Source organism: Lepidothrix coronata, unplaced genomic scaffold, assembly GCF_001604755.1.
Source record: "Lepidothrix coronata isolate B3197 unplaced genomic scaffold, Lepidothrix_coronata-1.0 Scaffold18, whole genome shotgun sequence".
Taxonomy (NCBI): Eukaryota; Metazoa; Chordata; class Aves; order Passeriformes; family Pipridae; genus Lepidothrix; species Lepidothrix coronata.
The window spans coordinates 5,823,023-5,840,244 of record NW_016690198.1 but is presented as its reverse complement, the minus strand read 5'-3'; the positions used below and the strand labels follow the sequence as shown (position 1 = coordinate 5,840,244).

The window sequence follows — 17,222 nt, the reverse complement described above, 5'->3', positions numbered from 1 at the left end:
AAGAAAACCAGTTTGTTATATGGAGATTTTTTTGGTGTGTATGTAAACACTACATTTACTTACTTTTCCAAAACACTACATTATGCCTAATCTGACTGTATCTACTATTGCGGAAGGCAAGAGATATTTTTCAACAGTGAAGTATGCAGAAGGGTGGTTTTATTTACAGAAGTATATCAATTGCCCATATTGCTGAGATACAAATGAACTTTGGAAGGCTTTAAATACCCCACTTATCTTAGACTCTGAAATTATATCAGAACTTTTCAACATATGTGAATATATAAGTTTAAGACAACGAAATTGAAATAGAGAAGAAAAAAAATATATCTCTTTTCTAATGAGACTGACTACACATGCACTTTGCATTCCTGGACTCAAGCATTTCTACTGGCAGCCAAAATAGAAGAATGAAAACCCTGGACAAGTGAATTTTGTTAAAAGCTGAATATTTTATGAAACATGCCACCATGACAGATTTCTCTCTGTTTTAAGACACATATTTTATATATGTTGTACTACAAAACGACCTATTAACCTTATTAGTTGAATTATCTGAATATTGTTTTTTAGCGCCTAGGGCACTGGCACAAAAAATCATGTTACATACCAGTTGTTTCTCAGATGGCCATTTTAAAAGCAGTTTAACTACTGTTATGCAGAACCAAATAACTTCCACACATTCACAATACTGGAAAACTGAAAATTCCATACAGAGAAATTTAGTTATTCTGATAGCTTTCATATTCAACAACTATATTTCTTACTTTCTCTTTTTCCCTAGTTAACCACCTGGGAAACCTATTCCAACACCTTCATTTTACATTGTGCTCCACTGTTAAGTTCCATATTTTACCCTTTTTTTTACTGCTCCTAAATCTGGAGCAGTCTGCACACTTCCTTAGATGCAATTTCACAAAAAACTAAGTAGCTTACCTTCTCATACAAGGTCATACTTGCATCTCAAAGCCTTCTATACAGAAGGTACCTTACAGACAGCTGCACATTATCTAGATCTTTAAGGTGTTGCATGAATTTAATGTTTTAAAACTATAAGCAAGTATCTTAAGTATATTAAGTAATGGGGAAAAAAGTAACAGAACTATATTATACCAACAACAACAAAAAGAAGTATCTTTTTGTGAATGTCAGAAGAGCTTCCTGACAATGAGGTCTAGAAGTCTGCAAAATCATCTCCCAAGGGTACTACTGGAAGCCCAAACACTTAGAGGACAGAATCCACATTGGAAAAACACCAGTGGATGTAGGAAACAATCTCCTACTGGCAGATGAACAGTTGGATGATCTAATAGAGATGAAAAAGACCTATGATTCAATTTTCCAAGGCTTTTCAAAGTGTTTCACAGATGGTGAAAGTAGGACATGCTGGTTACGTGACACGCTTACTGTCACATAGTTGGTTGTGGGTTACAAATGAAGCTCTGGAACCCAATACTACTCATTAAATCAAGCTGTTGCTTTATTAAAAAAAAAGTCATTCATCCCAAACAAAACTGCCTATTTCCTGTCTCTTTAGGATTTAAATGAAGCAACCTGTTTCAGAGGGGAAGCAGGTGAACTTCAGGAGTCCTTATGTGAGAATGTCAGAGGTTTAATTTTTATATGACAATATTGCAGAATTCCCGAAACACTGTAGAATCATGAATAATAACGGAGAATGAATTACACTTTGGAATGTGAAGTCATGAATGCCTTCCTGAAATGCCTAGGATACAGAATGAGGCCAAGAATCTCCTTTTAAGGCTTAAATCCCTGAATTTAAAAATCATCTCCTTCACCTGTCTTAGACCTAAGGCAAACCAAGCATTTTTGAATTACATATCCTTCAGCAGCACTCTGCTTTTGTAAAAGCAGCCATGTGAGTCAAATTATTATGATTAGTAGACCTTTATTCTGTGTCTATTAATGGCCAGCAGCAGACAAAAAAAAAACAGGAAAGGGATATAAATATCTTTTCCTCATCACAGTTTTCTCAACTTTGAGAAGCACATAGCTGAAGAACTCATGACTCAAAACCTTTGTACTGAGTATCTATAATGAAATCCTCTTTCAGCAATTATGTTAAGGGATGTTATAAGTGGCTGCCACTTCCTGTATCTCTGAGACCCCAGGGATTCCTCCTACCCTGCTGCTGCAGCCCAGCCCGCTGCATCCGGAGATCTGGAGATGTCTGTCCCAGGTCGATACATGTAGCACTTGCTTTCTTGTCGACAAGTTCAACCAGTAGTGAAGTTCAGCTATGCTGCACTAAGGACTCTCAGGACTCAAATGAACTTAAGTACAGCCAGCCAAGACCTCTTCTTCCTTTTTGCCTGATCAGGACTGAAACTCACTATTGACCGTATGCTGCTCCCCACCCCTTCAAAATGCACAAACACATGAGCATTCTTGGATCCCTCAGTATCTGCACAGTGTATCCTTCTGTCCAACTAAAACCCCTCTGCCTGGGTCCAGAGCTCTTTCCATCCATCCAGAACTCTTGTATCCATCTCATGGGTCTCCTACTTGCTGTCTGGCAGCAAGTCACTAACAGGCAGATGCAGGCACTCAAACTCATCTCACAGGCAAGCCCACGCTCACAGGTTCCTCCCAAACAAACACCAGGCCCTCTATCCACTCGATACCTCTTCCAGACCATAGAATCATAGAAACATGGAATGATTTGGGCTGGAAAGGACCTTAAGGATCATATATTTCCAACCTCACCATTGGGGCAGGGACACCTTCCACTAGACTGGGTTGCTCAAAGCCCCATCTAATCTGGCACTGAACACTTTCAGGGATGGGGCATCTACAGCTTTGCAGGGCAACCTGTTCCAGTGCCTCACCACCCTCACCATAAAGAATTTCTTTCTAATATATCCAATCCTAGCCCTACTCTCAGTTTAAAGCTATTACCCCTTGTCCTATCAGTACATACCCTTGTAAGAAGTCCCTTTCCCAATCACCTTAGCAGTGAGGTTTGCTAGTGCATTACACATGCCAAAGAGGCACACATGCGAGGTCAAAGCACATGAACGTAAGACACTCTGCCTGCCCCTGTCAGCAGCAGGCACCAGGCACACAGTCTGTGACCTGCATCCCAGTCCAGATGTTGTGCCAAGAGCCTAACTTGCATCACTCACCCCAGTCTCACCCATAGCTGCACCTAGGACACACGATGTCCCTATCCTCGCAGTTGGTGCAAGTGCTGTTCCTGCCCCTGTGGCTGGAGCTAAGACTCTCACCCACTGCTGCTGCTGCTGACACCACAGGCTTGCCTCTACACCCCAGCCTGACTCCTGTTGCTGGCCCCATACCCCCTTCCACCAGTCCTCCTAGTAGCTGCCACCTTTCCTTACAGTACTCACATAAAGGGGACAAAGAAGTGAGATTACACAGTTAAGATTTATAAAATGACAGACTGTGGTGATCAGTCACAGTGCTTGGTCAAGCAAGTCTATGACTAGCACTGGTTGGGACTGGCCCCTTCTGATACTTACTCCCACTTATGCCCCCTAAGCATTGCTTAGTAAGTTTTGTACAGTCCACAGGTCCTCCTATACTCACAATCCTCATGTTCGTATTGTTCTCCCTTCTTATCACTTACAAAGTCCAAGCTGGCCTTCCCCAAAGCAGTATCAAGTTTATTAATGACCCATTACTTAGTGACTGGAGACCATTTCTTTGTCCCTGCCTCTGTTTATCCCTTGACCACCAGCCTGCTGCTCTCCATGTTTTTGTTCATCCCTTCTCCCTTCACTTTCTATCTCCTTAGCACTGAGAAGGTCCACTACTGGAGGCTCATAACAGAAAACACTCACTGCCTTCCATACACCCTTTACAGATTACAGCTGTTTTCTGAGATCATGTTATTGCTTGGTGTCATAACCTCCTGTGCCAGTAGGTTTCCAAGACTGATGAGGTGTTATGTTCCAAGTGAACAAGGAATACAAAAGAGGGAACAAAATAAGTATGCTATTTTATGAAGCATCTGATCCACAATAATTCCAGATTAGGGAAATACAGACAACCCCCCCCTATGGACACACTCTTTCTCCTTGAAAATAATCTCTGACAAATGTTTTAAACAACCTCCAAATATTAAAAAAAAAACAAAAAACAACCCAAAGCCTTAAAAGCAAGATGTTGACCTACTGACTGCCTGTTGGAGGATGATAAAAAACTGTCAGGATCAACAGATCCTTCTCCCCTGCAGGCTGATCACATTTTCTCTTGTGGGAGAGACAATTACAAGAGAGACAATTACAAGAGGTAATACACTGCCAGCTTGAATGGCAAATGCTGATATGCTGATGGATAACAGGTAGTAAGCAACAACACAAGAGATTGTTTTCTTTTACTAACAGACTGAACCCCTATCTCAACTTCCATCACAAAACCCTTTAAGAGACAGGGACATGAGTGAGGGAAGACTCTCTGCAGGCTGACATACATGACACAAAGCACAGTGATGTAGCTCTCTGTCCCAGTGCCTGAGCTGAGCCAAAAGCAGCCACAGTAGTAACCAAGACGAGACTAGAAGGAGGTGGCAAAAGTGACAGAGCTGCAGCAGCAGGACCAGCCTGACTCAAATTTTTCAACAATTTTCACAATGTGGGGACTGAGGCTCCTCCAGGCGCTCACTCTAGCAGGCACTGGAGGGACGTCAGGAGAACTGACCCATCAGCCAGCCTGCTGGATCCCATCAGGGCTGCAGGCAGATGACCAGGTCTTACCCTGGGATTAAGCTTAACAAACAGGATGTGCAAAACTACTGGTCATAAGAAAACTGCTGGTTGCAACAGATAATGGAAGAAGCTGAAGAGTGGATGGATTTTACTGATCATCAGGGGAGAGCTACGTGAGAAACAGATGAGCTTTGAGGAAAGGTGGTGTACAGGGCAGATTTCAGGGGTGGGATATCTTGCAAGGTACCAAGGTAACCGTAGTGGTACTAGCAGAGGGAGCCAATATTGCCTACAAAGTCATACTGAAACACCAGATTTGTGTAAAAAGTAACAATGGGTAGACAAAGACTGGCCTGTGTTGAGAAAATGAGTGCTGGGGCACAGGAAAGGGCAGCTTCAGGGCAGTCATTCTGCTCTGAACTGAACAACTAGAGGAGCAAGCTCGCCCAAGAACTCACAGAAACTTAGAAGTGCAAAGTTTAGACTTTTTTTTAAAAATAAACCGTAACTCTATCTTACGCAGAAAGACAAGACTATATTGAAGAGAAGTATGTCAAGCATAAGTGGCATATGAGAATACGATTTCATGCTTAAACTGACTGTGGTAGCTTCGGACAATACTTTAACCAAATGATACTGAGGAAGATAAACGTTCTAACTAAAAAAGCATGGAAATGCAATTTATTGAATAGCCTTTGGAAGACAGCAAGGACAAAAAACCCACTGTCAGATGAGGCTTCAACACATCTCAGAAATGCAAGATTTTTCACATAAAATGTATTCCCAGCTATGCTGTCTCAAGCAGTTTTAGATGACTCAGAAAAAAACCAGTCTGCCAGTAGCGGTCTGTGGGAGCAATTTAGGAGCCCTCACACTATTAAAAACTACATGGTTTCAATTTTGTTTTGACTAGTATTTTTTTTTTACCTCTACATGCAATTTAATAATTTTCCTCATTTTTTTTTTACCTTTTCTTAGCTATACAAGATTTAAGCCTGATGATTTTTATGCTAAAATAGAGGAATTTCTACAAAAAATAACTAATAGAATTAGGGTATGGATAACAGAAAACCCTTACCAAAAGTCAAATATTTCTGGTGAAATCTCAACTGTAGTTTGTTACCCATTACTACACTTTCAACTTTTTAAACATTAACCTAATTTTTACCCTTAAACGTGTTTGAGACTACTTTCTCACAGGGTTTCTTGTGTTTTTCAACAGCATTCAGTCTTATTTTTTTGCTTTCTGTCATTTTTCTAGGTCCCTTTGTGAGGAGAAAGGCATAGGAGAAAAAAAACAAACTTCATTTCAGAACAGGTTTTCAGCTTCTTTTTTTCTACAATTTAATCCCTGCATGGTTTCCTGTCATCATTACCAGTTTCTTCCCATAAGTCTGTAAAAGTTCAGTATTTTAGTCATTCAGAGCAAAAGCAGTCTTAGACTCAAGAGTAAATACTACCATTGTAAAGTACACAAAAATAGTTCATTTACAACATAGTGAAATAAATCAGCCATGGTTCACCTGAAAGCTTATATGCTTTCCAAAAAGAAACTAAATCAATTATAAGAGTAGAAATTTGTTTCAGTTATGGAGGCCTGTTTTCAGGAAATGCAGTACTCTTAATTGATTATATCAAACCGATTGTAAAGAAAAAGTGCAATTTTTTCCCTGAGTTTACTAACCCAAATCCTTTGTCAGTAACTGTGACCTAAATATATACACAAGAGTTTCTACAGATATAAGTCACACTAGTGGACCACCATATCAAAGTAAATAGCATTCTGCTATATAAAAAAGTAAAATAAATACACCCCGAGACATATCTCATCAAGCTCCAATTTCAGCAGATGTGAGAGCAAGATGAAAAGCAATGCCATGAGGAGAATCTGGATAAAATTAATAAATAAACAGAACAATAGTACAGAAAATTTAAACTGATAAGTAAAACCTGACATTGTCAAGTGTGGCTTAAGCTTATTAGCAAGTTTATTAAAAAGATCACTGCTACACTGCCATATCTGCTTTATTACAAAATCACTATGTAGTTTTACCAACAGACAAAACTAAGCACTTTCAAGTAGCTGGTTGCCTTCCTGCTTCTCAAGCCCCTTTTTGAGTAACTGAATGTCTTGAACTTTATCTACCACAGAGTAAAAATTTGAAGGTATGTGAGCTCTGCAAGTATTTTCTGCATTTGCTCTCATTTTTTAACTATGACTTTAAAAATAGGAATAAAATGAGAGGCAGTATCTGTCTTGGTAATATCACACAGAAGAGGAGAAGTCTCATTCTAGACAAAGAGCCTGCAGTCTTCCTTACTCCTGGAAATTTCATCTTTCATTTGGCTCTAGTTTTTTCCTCAATGGAATCCAGGCAATCCAGGTCACTCTCATCTTTATCCATCACCTTTAAATTACATAAAAGCCTTCCAGAGAGGTCTACTGATTTGTCTCAATTCCTCTAACTGTAACCTGATGATAAGTAAACTCAGAACACTGTATTTGCTACTCATTTGTGACTGCACCTTCTGCAGTAACACGTTTAACACCTGAAGACTCAGACTTGTTTTAATGATTTCCTGCTTTGTTGAGTGTGACAAATAACCTCTCAAAATAATTTATCTCCTCTGGCTGAATGACAACATGAGAACATCCAAAGGATGCAATTGCACCATTTATTTCACTTGGTGCTAAGAAACAGATTGGATAATCTTTAAGATGTTTCATTCATTGCATTTCAGCAATTCCAAAACCACCCACCACTGCCTCCTGTTGCAGCAGACACATCTGTGGATGTGAAAGCATTACACCACATTTACCAAGAGTTTCAGGTTACTGCTGAGGAAGACTGAGGTTTTCAACTCACAGGTGAGAATCTAGCGAGCGCCGGTAACAATCTTGTCAGAGGTAGATTGATTTGATAGGAAATCCAGGATAGTGCTGTTGAGGCCATCCCTGTCATAGGTCTGAACTTGACTGATGACCAGAAAATTACAAAAGTATAGAAGAGTGCCAAGCCACTTGTTCTGAATATTATTGCCCTTCATGAATCAAGTAAGTATCTGGATATCTCCATGCTAAAAACTTTCCTCTTTTATTTTATTTTATTTTATTTTAACAGTCATTTGGAAAAAACCCACACCCACCCACCCTGGATTCATCAGCTCACTTGCTGGCTTATGCAGCTGAAATAGGGATTTATTCTTGGAGTTCTTGGGTGAATCACACTTGGGGCTCGGAGCAGAGGATGGGCTGAGAAACTTCAGCACCTCTGTTTCCACAATCTACTCATACCACATAGAGAAGGGCCTTGCTTTCCCTAGTAAGCCACACCCAGTTCATGCTGGATTTAAATAAAATGTAATTAAACATTGTTTTTAGTACTCAAAAAAGACACAGAAGCATGTTCAAAATCCTTAGGCAAAGAAATAAAAGACAAGATATGCATAATCTACATGAAGGTTAAAAAATTCTCTGCCTCACTCAGGTTGATTTGCCATTTTTCCTGGCAAGACAACACTTAGTATTTTCAATGTTTGTGCATATTTATGCCAGAGCCTACATCTTTCAGATAGAAAATACGAATTAGTCTATTTTTGGGAGCTATTGTAATGGTTTCTTTGGTGATTCACTGGCATAAATTCTTGCTTTTAAAATTACAGATAGAAACAAAATCTATGTGGTGCTAACATGCAAATCTTTTTAGAAAACACAGTACTCTACTGGGTGGTAAAAGAGAGCATGAAAGACAGTAACTAACCACTGTAGGGTGAATGTGTCTAGGAAGATGGGATTCCAATTCCTTTTTATCTCATATAATGTAATATTCTGAGAAAGTAAAGACTGTGTGTTGAGATGTAGAGTGCACACAAAATTAATATAAACAAATCAGCATACTATTAATGTATTCTTTACTCTAAGAAAATTACATGTCACATTACAATGGAGGCAGGAATGTCTTTCCAACTAGCAATGCTTTGCATGTTGTGGGAACTTCTCGGTATTGAACTGTTTCCATTTTATTAGTCTCAGAAATATTTATTAATTTTTTTGAATAAATACTGTTTCAGAACTTTGCACATATTCAGGAACATCTTCTTTTAATAAATGATTTCAAGAAGTTAAATCTTTGCTAAGCTTACACTCAATGTACCAAGTCTGATAAAAGTTCAAAGACATGCAGATGTACAGATTTAGCTTTCCACAGCAGTCAAGTTTTACTGTAAATATCTGTGTCACAAAGGACAGACAACTACAGGAAAGTAACACCACAATAAAAGATTCCATAGGCTACTTTTTTTTCCCCCATCAGCCTATCCAACAAAGTTTTTCCCAGCAACCTGACTGGATGACTTGATTCTGCACCATCACATACTGAAACCAGAGGTTTTATCCAGTAGAAATGAAGACATTATCTCTCTAATTGAAGACAAGTTAAGTGAATTATAATTTAAATACACTTCCCTGTATCATTAGGGTTTAAGGTTACTATGATGTTCTACAGTAATTATAGTATTTTTTTAAATATAGGACCTCTCTCTTAAAAAAAAAAATCTTCCTTGAAATCATTCATTTTCAATGTTGTTGGATTAATAGCAACCTGGTCAGGAACACTACAAAACAGATAAAGAAAAAATGGTAAAATTTAATTCTTATTTTAAAATAACCAAAGGCATCACCAGAGGAAATTACCAGAATAGAACTTCCCAAAAAAATCAAAAGCTTGAGAACCATCTCGCTTTAGATGAAACATAGGGCGTTTGATTTTGATGGGAATTAACTATTACTAACCTGTTAAAAAAGAAAAAAAAGAGAACACTTCAAAACTACAGTTAATCATTGGGAATGCAAGAATGTACTTCAAGTGGAACTTGTCTCGCAATTGTTCTTTTTGTAAACTACACTGGTGTCAGGTTTTTGCTGGCATCAATTTTAAACATTACTAAATGTCTACAGTATTGCTGTCTCAGTTTAGATCCAAGTGAAATTCTATGTCAACCTGTGAGTTTTCTTCTAGTAAGTTTCACACTACAAAATTTTATCATTTTCTGGTTTTATTGTTCTCTGGAAAATTAAAGCTATTAAAATACTTGTGTAGCAAAACTACACAATATTTCTATAAATATAGTTTTGTCCAAATGGGTACCTTCTTCTAGATACCCTCATTCTGCTCTGCTGCATAACTTCTTTTAAAAGCAGAGCAGGCAGCTGAGGGAAAGCCTATTTATTCATGTTTTAAAACCAAACAAATGAACAAAAACAACTCCCCAAAAGAAGACTTAACATGGCTAGTTGCTTAAGCTGTTGTAAAATACCCAAACTTTATTTGGCAAGTATAGGCTGCTCTTTGCTGCCACGTTTATAAACTAATTTAATATTTCAAGAAGTATGCAAGTCAAATGCCAGCAATTACATCAGTCTACTGAGATGAACACTGTGAACTTGGCATTTTATTTAGTCAATTAGATTAAATGAATTATTTCATTTTGGAGGTTCACATCTGATTCAGTAGTCACATTCAGGGAGGAAACAGTCACTGTTTTCAGCACATTATACAAAACCAGCAAGTCTGCAATCTTGTGACGATTTCAGAAGTAAAAGGTATTATGAAAGTTAACTACAACTACAAGCATATAAAAGAAAAGTTACAAAAAAGGAAAAAACTAAGCTTAAAGTACAGCAAGCATGATGATGCCACAACAGTTATTATTTAGATATTCTTTTTTCTTCAAACATCTTTTAGTTCCGAATGTCAATGTCCACTTGGACTGTAATGCAATCTGTAAATTCACTCTGTACTGACAATTTGTTCCACAATGCTTTTCTAATATTAAAATAACAACCGCATGCAATTTTAGGGTTAATATATTTCCAAGCAGCCCTATGTTGGCTAGAACTGCCTTCGGTTTTGAATTACTATCCCTGGTATTCACCACGGCCGCCAACACTGCTGCTGGCTGCCAGATGATCCGCTTTTGTGAAAACTACGGGAAAGCAGCAGCACCTGCCAGGAGAGGGCGCGAGGCATGCCTGGCACAAGGCACTGCTGTCTCCTGTCCTCTACTCTCCCACCGGGCCGGAGCATCAGCCAGCTACCAAGGCAGCCAGGGAAAGGACGTGCTGTATTCTCATAACATTCCCAAAGAACAAGATGGTGACTGATAAATGGGTGCAACCCACCTAATAATCCCCACCCGCTAGATTCTGGATTGAAATAGATGAGGAAACAGAAATGAAGACAGAACCTGGAGAAAGAAATGCAGGGTGAGGTGGAAGAGCATGAATTTACAGATCCATATACACAACCCCTTTGTCTGCTTCCAGAAGGTATAAATGAAAGAGTTCAAAGATTAGACACAATGCAGAAAGAAAGAACTTCCTATTTCCATTCCTTTTCCCAGTATGCACTATCTCCAGGAAAACTTTTCTTTTCTTTTCTTCAAGAACCATGGGGAAGAAAATAAAATACTTTTTGTCAATTCCTAGAGATCATGAAACCTCAGCAAGACAAACCTGTCACCTGATTTGCCCAAGGTGAAGGATAAAGGTGGAAAGAAGAGATCTGTTAACAAAATGTGAAACAAAGAATTTTGCTTTTAGTATCTCCAGATTTTCAAATTGGCTGTTAAAAGCTCCTGAACAAAATACTGGTACACAAACTGCAAAAGAATTATCCATGACAAATACACGAACTGTGTAAAACTCCAACATCAGTAGTTCACCTTGTATCCTAGGGAATCCTATTCCAATTTTGTTAGACCTTCTATGCCATATTTGATCATCCTTGACACTTTTCTTCATAGTTTTACTAGGTTTTGACTGTTTTTTACATACACAAAGATGATTTATGCAGTATACGGTAAAATGATTGATTTTAATAGGAACAGACTGTCTTCTGTCTGAAGACAAGAGCAATATGGCATTTTCACAGATTTTTATGGTAACTCCTATATCCACTTCCTAGTACCTATTGGTAATAGCCAATTTTGATCCAGTGAAAATGAACTACTGTAAATCTAATTCTTACCTTAACCTTACCACCACCACCACCAAAATATTATTTCACATTTATTGCCATTGAATTTCTTTAGTCATCTCATTGCCCAGTTAGTCAGTTTTGTAATATTATTCTGTAGTGTTTTCGTGTTAGTATCTTCAATATTCTGAAATTTTGGAATCACCAAGCTCTGTCATTCATTCTCTTTTTCTGAATCATTTCCAGCACTGATCTGCACAAAACTCCACTGTTAGCTTTCCAACACTACAAAAGCCAAGCATCTATTCCTCTCTTCACTTTCTATGTTTAATTCTATGACTAAGAGAAGAAAACTTATATTCGTGAACAGCTTTTAAAAAAGAAAAACCAAAACAAAACCACAAAAAACCACTAGAGGCTTCAGTGAAAGCTGGACAATTGCTTTTTTTTTTTAAATTTAAAACAATATACAGACTCAATCAGCAACATCCACTGGGTATTTAATCCTTCAAAGAACTCCCACTGACTTGCAAGGCATGACTTTCATCTACTAAAGGTACAATTATTCTGCCTTATCCTATTCATCCATGTATTCACTAAACTCATATTTAATAAAAGTGCCAATGAGTCTATCCAGCACTGAAGTAATGTTTACATTACTACTACATTCCCAGAACAGACTTTATATTTTATTTAAGCAGGAGGCAGCCATGGGGGAAATAAGATTCTACACACAAAAGCATCAATTGGAATAAGGAGTCATAGCATCCGCAGTCACAGTTCTGAATTAATTAGTTTCCAAGTGACCATAAAGATACTTACAGTAGGTCTCCGATTTCTTTCCCCCCCCCCAACCCCTTCAATTAGAAGAAATAAAACCTTTACCACAATATTAAAGATGAGTTTCTTTTAAATCTGAGAAGAACGAAAGATCTAATTTCTGTGGGAATTTTCTTCAGGAGAAAGAAGATAAAAAAGGACAGTTGATTAAGGATATTGAGACAGTCTAATATTGATCCACCATACAAAGTGTTTACTATTTACTGGAGATATTCTTCATAACTTCTCCAGAATAAATTAAATACAAAGACCAGCTGTCATACAGCAAGAAATTAATCAGAATTGCTTCAGAGATCTCACAAGGATCATCTTATCTGGCAACTACTATTACACCTCAGCATGGTTGGTCAAAATATAAAGGAAAGGCATGTAGTACTAACAGAAACATTCTGTTTCAGGTTCTCATGAATTACACAGAAGGTTAAGAAAAAGGTCCAAGCTGATGCAGTAAAGTGAAATACATGTTGTTATGATGAAAGATGTCAACAAAAAAAACCCCTCTATTTTTAATACGCATAAATATTTTCAAAATGAGTGCAAAAACATGATCACACTTCTGTCATTTGCCGGAATAATAATAAGCATTTTGGTTTGCTGTCACTGTTCCATTTTCACATACATTAAGGCATATGGATTGCATTATATTTTTTTTTTACTACAGCAAAGGTGCCTCTTTATTAAAATAAACAACAAAAATACTTAAGCAGAATTCAGAAAGGAGATGAAGCTTCATCTGCAAGCCATATTTCTTTAAAAAGTGAAAATAGCTTATTCCACATCCTTACCAAAAAAAAAATAAGATAGTAAAATTCTTACACAAGACTTGATAGGAAAAAGCTTCATCTGCAAACCATACTTTTAAGATAGTTGACAACATGTACTTAGAATCTACTTTAATACTTTCCTTAAGTTGTCTCAAATCCAACAAAAAGCTGCCTTTGTGACCTGTTTCCACTTTGTAACTAGGAATCTAGCACATATGAAAGAAAATACATGATAACTGCTTCTATTTAAGCATCTTGTCAACAATAAAGTCTTCAAAAATGAAGCTGATATTTTTACTGATTTTTATATTTAAGAAGCACAGTCCTTTTTTCTTTTTTTTTTTTTAAATGCAATCCAGAGCAGTATTTTGGTGTAAAAAAATTAAAAATAATTCTGTTACCATAATGAAATAAAACAGTAGGAATGGCTGTCAGGTTATTTTCTCATTCCAAATGAAAACTGTACAATACAAGATCCCATCCTTATTTTTCTTTCAGTTTTTCTTACAATTTTAAGTATTTTTATGCTCGCTACTTAGGAAAAAATGTTTCATATTCTACAGCTTTCTTATGCTGGGATTGTTAAGATTGCTCATTTAACATATTTTGACTCTGCCAGAGAAGCAACCAGGAGATTGACTTGGAAAAACAGTTAAGTATGGAGTTTCTCATTTTAGCATAAATATGAATGTAAGCAATGTATCAGTGAAAAGAACATGAAATTCTATGAAGATTAAGAATAGAACTCAGCCAGTGACTGAGTATACCAACCTGCCTTCTCACTATTTTAAGAATCATGTCAGAGAAAGGTGATAGGTAGGAATATTCAAGTAAAGCAGGTATACTGAAAAGACATTTATGTAGTTTCCTCATGAGCCAGTCCTTCACCACTCTTACTAATCAATAAAAAAAGCATTAAACATCTCACCCTTTTCCAATCTTCACATTGAGCTGTGGACTCTTACTTTCCTTTAGCTTGACTTCTGTTCCCAGTATACCTAGAGAGTCCATTCCTGCAGAGCTTCACATTCCTCACTAGTTGAAAATCTGGAGTTTTGTATTTTCTAACTCTGTCTGCATTCAGGCAGTGTCCCTACATTCCTCTCAGGCTGTCTGTTCTTGCTTCCACCTTTTGTGGACTTCCTTTTCATGTCTGGGCTCAGGAACACACTGTTTACCGTGCCATCTTCTTCTGCATTACATCAAGTGGTCTTAACGTTGTGTTTCCTGAGCTTTCTACGTCAGCCCTGACATAATCTGAGACAGCTGCTAAATGAATATTCAGACATAGTTTAACAAAAATAATCCTCCTTGCTAGGGCATACATTACCTAGAGAGCCGCATAGTGCCACTGGCAAAGTATGCTTGTGCTATTGACAGCACAAGCAGCAAATCTTAGTATTACCTAACAGCACCTGACTTCTTGCACTTGTACACCCGAGCAATGTACCACCCAAAAGCCCCAAGCTTCCTGCAACACTGCAGAGAAATGCATCACGCATGGATAAAAAGTCAGACACTTGCCAAAGCAAGGAGCTGAACTGCTCCATTGAAGGAGGGCAGAATAACTTTGAGTTCTACCTCTTCTTCCTCCCCTGAAACGGGTCTGTCAGTGGCATCTGGCCTACCCCACTGCAAAAGCTGGACCACCCCGCCTCCATCTTTTCATTGAGAAGCATCAAGGACTGTTCCTAAGCTCATTACACTAAAGTTTAAGAGCTTTCTATTACTCTTTCAAAAATCATTAGAGGTTAAAGATTCTATAAGATCAAGATGACAGTCTGCTATCTATTATGAAAGAAAACATGCAAGACTTGTTGGAAACACATGTTAGCAGAAAGAAAAAGTAAAACTACAAAAAAGTGTATTAGTCCTCACTCTTATTTAAGACAATTTTATAGCCAGACGTTAGCTGAAACCCAGGCTACAGAGGATGAAAGCATTAACCAAAAAAGAAAACACTACCAGTAGAAGAAAATTATGCTTTTCAAAAAAGCCTGGAATTTCAGGATACAAAAATTCCATGAAAAAAGACTATTCTAAAAGAAAGACCTATCAAATTCCTTAAGGTGACGTACTATAAAAATGATCAGTAACCCAGTCCTGAGTAAAAGGCCCTTCTCACCCTTATCAGTATTTTTTTCATGAAATTGGACGACTGCTGTCCCAAGGCCAAAGATTGTGAAAACATCCTTCAGACTGAAGCTCTACCTTTATAAAACAATTTGGCTTCCAAAACATTAATAATGGAGTTCACACTCAACTATACTTCTGTTTATACCTTGCTAAAATATAAAGTTGAGAGAAAATAACTTAAAGCATTATTTTTTCCCATAGCTCTCATACTAAACTCATTATCCTGTGATAAATATTGTGCCTTAAGTGTATCAAAAAACCTGCATTGTATTAACTTATCTGTTCCTGCAGTGACAATCTTCAGGAGAGAGAACGTATCTTTCCAAGACATTTAACAATGGTTGCAAACAACTACTGCTCATTCCTGAAAACTGGAAGATATTTTTTCCTGCAAGCAAATTACCTTTTGTCTATATTTCCTTAATGGGCATCCTCCAAATACAATATTGCTATAGCAACACCTGCCATAGTGCCAAGGTTTCATTGTAAGATAAAGGCAAAAACTACTCCTAATTACATTATAAAGCAATGATAAAGTTATATTAAGACCTAATTTCGGTTAAAAAAATACAAACAATTCAAGACAAGCTACATATTGCTAAGAAATCATTACACAATCCACTATTTTTGTGTAAAGAAGCTTTCAAAAATATAATAGCTTCCTAAATATGGTAAGAAGTACTCTGCCATGGATAATTAACCCATTTTGACTGGCCTGACAAACAAGTAAAGAAATTCCTGTAAGTATAGACAATTTTACATTTCAAAAAAGCAGTATCGTAGTAGAAGAACTAGAAAGGATCATACTGTTCTTTTTTCCCATCTTTCATGAATTGTTAAATGAATATTTTATACGGTTTTGGCAAAATGAAAGCCGAACTCAAAAAACAGTGTATTATTCCAATAGCTTTGAGAACTCCTGCAAACAATTAACCCAGTTCCTCCATCCACGTAGCTGGAATTTTTAACTGCTCTCATTTCTCACAATGTTTACTTCTGATTGTTGTGCTTGAGACATTTTTAATTGTATTTGCCAATTAAGTTATTTTTATTATCCAGTTCTAACAATGAAAATATAAAGAATAAAAAAATTAATGTCATTCTAACAATAATACAACAATATATACTATTTGTAAATTCAAATAACAAAAAGTTTCTTAATATAGTTTTCAGTATATGCAGAACTGTGCATGTGTGACTGCGTATAGCATATTAAAAAAAAAGTAGATACAGAAGAGTATTTAATCTAAAAAGGAAGCATCTAATACTGTCCCACTCCCAGGAAATAGTGTATTTACAGTGAAATTATGTAAGCACTGCCTGTTTAGAATCTACTTGAGGACAGGAAAAAAGCATCCCCAGGAGCTAGTGATATGACAAGAGTTATCAAACAGCAAGCATTTTGTCTTTCCTATTATATCAGACTGTAGTTGCTAAAGATCCACAGCAGAAAGAGAACTTAAGATCTTGTAAATGAAAGTTCATGTTTGTGTCTCATTCAGAAGGACAGTAGCTCTTTCATATGTCCTGCTAAGGTGCAGGCAGCCTCTAAGCACTGTGCCATCAGGCAACTCATTTTTTCAGTTTTGATCTTCTTTTTGCTATAGCCGGTATGAAAGATAACAGCTGTTCACAAAATGGCAGCAGCCATACTGAAACACTCTGTTAACCAAGAAACAGATTCCCCACGTAAATGAAGCAGTACAAAAAGTTTGTGGATTTACAGGCAGCTGAATGTAGAAACGTAATTCTTAAGAAAGCAAAGAATTCTCCCTGATTAGGATTTCAGCCCATTAGATTTTTTTTCCTGAGTA

The 17,222-nt window shown here is 37.2% G+C and overlaps 1 protein-coding gene across 1 annotated transcript in view; it reads right to left on the bottom strand.

Annotated features, from left to right (window-relative positions):
• The window catches only part of SRFBP1 (serum response factor binding protein 1), a 67,610-nt gene that overhangs the window by 23,127 nt on the left and 27,261 nt on the right, over positions 1-17,222 (bottom strand). The gene's annotated exons all lie outside the window — the stretch shown is intronic.